Genomic DNA, 6,846 nt, shown 5'->3' on the forward strand with positions numbered 1-6,846 from the left:
TTTCAGGATTCTTTCTTTATCTTTGACGTTTAATAATCTGATTATCATGTGCCTTGGTGTAGGCCTATTCAGATCTATTCTGTTTAGGGTATGCTGCGCTTTTTGGATCCGTAATTTTATGTCTTTCATAGGAGATGGGAAATTTTTGTTGATTATTTCCTCTGTTAATGCTTCTGCCCCTTTTCCCTTCTCTTCTCCTTCTGAGACACCAATGACACATACATTCCTGCATCTCCTTTTGTCCGTAAGTTCCTGGAGACACTGCTCATATTTTTCCATTCTTTTCTCTATCTGCTCTTTTGTGTGTAAGCTTTCAGGTGCCTTGTTCTCCAGTTCCTGAGTGTTTTCTTCTGCCTCTTGAGATCTGCTGTTGTATGTTTCCATTGTGTCTTTCATCTTGTGTGTTGTGTCTTTAATTTCCATAGATTCTACCAGTTGTTTTTCTGAACTTTTGATTTCTACCTTATGTACACCCAGTGTTTTCATTATATGCTTCATCTCTTTTGCCATATCTCCCCTAAACTTTTTGAATTTAGTATTAATTGTTTAAATTCCTGTATCTCAGTTGAAGTGTAAATCTTTTCTTTTGACTGGGCCATAACTTCGTTTTTCTTAGTGTAGTTTGTAGTTTTCTGTTGTCTAGGCATCTTGTTTCCTTGGTTACCCCAATCAGGTTTTCCCAGACCAGAATGGGCTCAGGTATCAGAAGGAGGCAATAGTATCACATCTCCCTGAGGGTGTATCTTAGAAAATTGGTACACCCTGTGAGGCCTCAAGTCACTGTGCTTTTCTGCCCTGCAGGTGCGCCTGTCAGCCTGTAGCTCCAGACTGGTGTAAGGAGATGTGGCCCGTGGTTGTTTTCCCCCAGGCTGTGGGGTCTGGTTCTGAATGGAAGGCAGGTAGTAGAGCTTGGCACCACCTTATTCCTCTTAGGGAAAATACACCCCCTAAGGAGAGGTCATTCACATCTGAATAATCTCTCTGCCTGTGCTATCTCCACCCTTGTATGGATCAGGGTGCTGAGAACTGAAAATGGCTGAGGCTTTCTCCACTGAGCTGAAAAAGGGACAGAAAGCCCCCTTCAGGGCCTGTCCATGGCCACCCTCCAGCTCTCCAAGGTCAGCTGTCACCAAAAGTCTCTGTCTGCTTCTTGGGGATTCGTATCTTGTATTGAACAGTCCACGTTTGTTAATTAATACCCTAGCTGGAGCTCAGCTGAGCTATACCACTTGCTCAGAGAGTGCTGCTCTCTAGCACTGCAAAGCTTTGTGGTTTGGGCTGTGGGGGGAGGGGGCTCCCAGCTTGGATCTGCAGTTTTTATTTGCAGATTTTATGCTGTGATCTTGGGCATTCCTCCCAATTCAGGTTGGTGTATGATGAGTGGACAGTCACATTTTTTCCCCCACAGTTATCCCAGATTATTTACTAGTTGTTCCTGGTTGTATACTAATTGTTCCAGGGGGACAAACTAGCTTCCACTCCTCTCTATGCTGCCATCTTCTTCCATCCCCCATAGCTGATATTTATTCCCTAGTTCAGGTTTTCACATTTATCATCATTCAAATTATTTGTTACATTTTCTCACTATTTCATTCCATTCCACAAAATCTTACTGAGTCCTGAATCTTGCATACAACATATTTGCCATCTGCTCACATTATTATTCAAGTTACTGATTAAAACGGTGATCTAAGCAAAGTCAAGGAAATAGCCCTTCAACCTACTAGCTAACCACTCTGTAAACTGTTAAAAACTCATGAATCACAAGATTCAGAGAAGCCTGTTCATTATAAGGATAGAACCCTGTCCACCTGTCCACCAAGGGACATCACCCTGGCCATATCTTAAATTTCCAGCAAGGCAGCTAGTATGATTAAGTGGGGGGAAAAAAGTGAAGAAAAGAGATAAACAAGGAGAAAAGAAATGAAAGAAAAACTAATGCCGACAAGGAAGCAAAACCATCAATTTTTGTCCATCTGTTTTTCTGCTTCAGAGAGTAACTGATACAAAGCAGCATTACCCTTGTTGAGTTCCTTGACTATTAATAGATGTTCCTCAAAAGAGTTCCATAGTCATAAACATTTGGGAAACACAGGATCTAGACACTGAAGAGTCTCTCAGAGTCAAAGCCTTTAATTGGCTTAATGCACACTGTTGCTCCAAAAGGAACATGTCTTCCCTAAAGGTACTGAACCACTATAAATTAATTTTTCATAGAACACCTATTAACATGCTATGGCCTGATAACACAAAGATGAATAAGAAGTAGACCTTATAGAGATGGGGCATGAAGGAGATCAACAGGCATGTAAACAAACACTTATAATACAAGAAAAGATCTATAGGAGAGCTCTATGTGGATGCAATTTCACTAAAGAGAATGACTTAAACCCCTGGGGGAAGTCAAGAAAAGTATCACAAAGGAGATAACATTTCATTCAGATCTCACAGGATGTATATAGGAGAGCTTGACTAGTAAAGAAGAAAAATGGCACTCCTCCACTGGCAGAGGAAATCGCATTTGCAAAATCAGGTCACCAATGAGGGTGGTACAATCAAAAATAAATGATAACGTTCAAAGGAACAATCCCATAAGATACAAGAGGTAGGAGAGGAGGCTGAAAAAATAAAGATTCATGTCTGATTTTGAGATAGATGGGAGATATATTATATTTGCTCTGCATTCTTAGAAAGCTTTTTAGGAGTGAGAAAGACAAAAAATGAGAATATATTTTGCATGTGAATTGCAATCAGTCAACAAAATTATTAAAGTGGTAAGGGAAAAGGAATGACAGGAAAGCAATCTGATTTTTCTCTTTAGAGTCACCTTTTCCAAAAGATGTCTAAACTCCTGGAAAACATTATTGCCATCATTGACCTTTTCTATCAATATGCCAGCCAGGATGAGGAATGGGACATACTGATCAAGAAAGAAGTAAAGAAGCTTCTGGAAAAGGAGTTTCAGCCAACCCTTAAAGTAAAAGCTACTTGCCAAGAGTTGAGGATATAGAGCATTTCTATTCTTCATCTATAATCTAACCAAGAAATAGAATCTGAGTAAAATCCTTAATAATCTACATGTGAGTTCTAGTGGTACTATTTATTCTTTTGAAACAGGAAAGTGTTGGCCTAACACAAAGTTGAACATTGGTTGAAATTTATTTTACTTCTTTATATAGTTATAAGCATGTATGCATGTGCGCGCGCACAGGCACACACACACACACACACGACATTTTGTCCATCCAATCTCTTGATCCCATAAGTTTTATTTCTTTCTGCCCAGAAATTATCCTTAATTGACACATCAGATTAAATTGGCCAAGACTGAAGACAACACCTACCTGTCTATGATGCAAAGTATACACATTTCCACAACTCTCATTCTATTAGTGAACTGAGTCTAATAAGGTTTCTCTCTGTCTTGCTTCTGTATAGAATCAAGATGATGCAGATACTGTGGACATCTAATGCAGATCCTGGATCAAAACCACAAAAAAAGTGAACCTTCCTGAGTTTTTTCTGATGACATTCAGGTTGTCTTACACCGATGACAAGTCTGATATGAGAGAGCACTACCAAGTTTCAGAATCAAAACAGAAAATAACTGTGGTCACAAGCACCAAAAGGGACAACAAGAAACAGAGGAAGAGGAAGAGAAAAGGAAACAAAAAGGCAAAAGCCATTTTTTAGACATTCAAATTGGAGTAATGGAGAGGAGGATGAACCTACAACCAAGAGCCCAAGAAAGAAGGTGAGAAAGTGGTGGATCCAGCTCTGTGAGTCTGATAATACAAGGTGGCTCAATTAACACAGGAAATAGTGCAAGATCTGAGAAAAAACATAGGTCAGGTTCGAATCACTCAATCTTCACAGGCGGTGGGCTGGCCCTGTGCTGCTGTTGGGAGGAGGAGACCAGGAGCTACCACAGCCGCAACACGGAGCGGGAACCCCATGCCTGGAGCGCAAATTCAGCCTCTCCCCAAATCTGGGCACGGTCATCATAGAGCACTGGTGGAAGGTGCTGCTGGCAGGGGAAAGCCAAAAGCTGTGCCTGCACCAGAGACATTGCGTCTACAAGCTGATGGAGGACATGAAACACTGGCCCAAAGACAACCTGGAGCTCATTCTTATGCTGTGGAAGTCTGTGGAAGAACTTGGAGTCCAAGGTGACTTGGTCTCAGTGAAGAAATCTTTGGGCCGTAATCAACTCCTTCCTCAAGGATTGGCTGTATATGCATCCCCTGAAAACAAGAAGCTGTTCGAAGAGGAGAAAATGCTGAGACAAGAAAGAAATTAGAGAAGATCCAGACCCAGGCAGGCGAGGTAACAGTGAAATTTTTGAGAAGCTGTCACCTGGAGGTGGGAATGAAGAACAACGTCAAATGGAGCTAAATCTTGAAACAGTTGCCCTCCATTTCCTCAAGAATCTTGGTGTTGTAGTAGCCCCACATGCAAAAAAGTTACCGGAAGACTCCATCACACGGTGGGGTGAGTACTTGTGTGGGGTGATGGTAAATGGGCTTGACACTGTGAGGGTGCCTATGTCTGTGGTGAACTTTGAGAGGTCCAAAACCAAAAGATATAACTACTGGTTAGCTCAGCAAGCTGCCAAGGGAATGGCCCCCAGCAGCTCCCAGAGGCTTTGAACCTTCCCTCCCTCCAAGGAAACAAGATGCCTTCAAGATCCCAGTGTTCTGCAAAGCAGAATCAGAGGAGCAGTAGAGCAAAGACGGACCAGCACCCTGATCTTACTCCCAGCTCTGACTAAATATGGAATTATAGAGACCATACAGGAACATCAGACTTAACTGCACATACATGTTGAATTCCCCATGTTTGCCAACTCTGTCTTGAACTGTCATCACATCCCTCCTTATTGAGGCAGTCCTGCTCAAGAAATACCAGGCTGTAAATTTGATAAGCTGGATATTAATGGACTGAAACAGTCCAGATCCCATCTAATCTCTTTCTCCTCTCTCAGAACTAACTGGAACAAGCAGAAAGAGCTAGTTGTTGTTTTTAGTACTTAGTATCTGACTCATTCTCATCACCCAAACTGAACATTTGTATCTCAAACAAATAAAAAGGTGTGTCCATTGAATACAAAAAAAAAGGAGATAGTCATAAAAAGTGACAGTAATAGGTCCAGTTATAAAGAAGTGAGAAGGTACAACTCAAGTATCAACTCATCCAGAGGAGCTAGTAGAGAAGAGTATGAAGCCAGTTGTGGAAGGTCAGGGAGAAAAGGGACAAAATGGAATGAATCAAGTTCTGGTGGGTCTGTTCATTCTCTTGAGAATAGGGGGCTGAGGTCCAACTCTATCCAGTCAGAACAATTGGGAAACAAAGACATAAGTCCTGCTCAGGTCATTCAAGAAGCTTTGAAAGAAAAGATCATATGTCTGGCTCTGATGAAACACAGGTAAAGAGAAGTGAGTGATCAGGTGAATTTAAAGAAAATGAAGAAATTGCTTTCTCTCAGTCACCAAGAAAAAAAAGAAAAACACCAAGTTTACATGGATCTTTTGGAAGCACTGAAGATGGGCCCATCTCAGGAAATGAATCTTCTGGCTTAGATCACCATGAGACTGGCTCAAATGAATCTTCTAACCATAGCCAATGAACTACTGGCTCACAAAATTCTGAATCTACCCATGGAAAATCACAGTCCAGCAAAGAAAGAGAACAAGGATCCAACGTTGAAGCATCAAGGGGTCACTCTAGATATTCACAAGATGGACAACATTCTTCAACAGTGAAGCAATAAACAAGTACCCAAGAATAATCAGTCAAATGACAAAATACAATCAAGAGACTTGGAAGGAGAGTCAGAATCCTCCCATGGATTATCCAGGTGTCAATATGAATGGTCTAGGTCCAAACAAAATGACAACAAGGATCTAGACATGAAGAGTCAAGAGACAGAGGTCATAGATACAAGAGACAAAGATATAAGGTCACATTTTCAACATACATCTAGACATGAAGAATCTGGGCATAAATATAGAAAGTCTGGATATAGAAAATATAGTTATGAATCAAAACATGGACAGGAGAGAATTTGAGACAGAATCTCTTCAAGACCAGGTATCCTCTCTTGGGATATTTGGGTCTAACTATAGACAGTAAGGATCCAGTCTGACAAGCAGAAAGGGTCAAGCCATGAACAATCAAGATGTGCCTCTAGACATTTAGGATCTCATCATAGACAGACATCCATCCCAGCACAATGGGAAGACAGGGCTCTAGCCTTGGAGAGTTAAAGACAACTCTAGATATTCAAGATCTCAACATGGCTAGGCAAACAACCATGGACACTCTGGGTCTACCCAAGGACAATCTGGATCCAATATAACAGGAAGACAAGTATCTTGTTATGGAAAATCAGGAAATAGCTCTATACACTACAGATCTGCTCAAGGACAATCTGTATCTATAGGGTCTGGATCAAACATACGCAGACATTGAGGATCCAATTATAGTAGTGATAGTGAGACACAATCAGGAGACACATATAGAAAGTCAGCATAAGACCACATCTGAGTATGATTATGGACAGCTGAAACACATAAAGTCAGAAAACAGGTCTAGACACTCAGGGTCTTATCAAGGACAGACATACAATCCAAGAGCAGTCTGTGCCTACCCTGGACAGTCAAGATCCAGCACCAAAAGCATACAAGTTAGCCATGGATGAACAAGTAGCTGTGGACACTCAGAGTCTGCTCACACACAAACCATCATTTACACAGTCTGAATCCAGTATTAGCAGACAAGGGGAATCCAGCAAAGGACAACCAGCAAACAGGGAAAGACAGTCTTCTCCTTCCCATATAAGTCTGA

At 41.3% G+C, this 6,846-nt stretch overlaps 1 pseudogene; it reads left to right on the top strand.

Moving 5' to 3' along the window:
- Window positions 1-3,710: 3,710 nt before the first annotated feature.
- On the top strand, window positions 3,711-4,649 carry LOC119512964 (annotated as a pseudogene).
- Window positions 4,650-6,846: the final 2,197 nt, after the last annotated feature.

Source organism: Choloepus didactylus, chromosome 2, assembly GCF_015220235.1.
Source record: "Choloepus didactylus isolate mChoDid1 chromosome 2, mChoDid1.pri, whole genome shotgun sequence".
NCBI classification, from domain to species: Eukaryota; Metazoa; Chordata; class Mammalia; order Pilosa; family Megalonychidae; genus Choloepus; species Choloepus didactylus.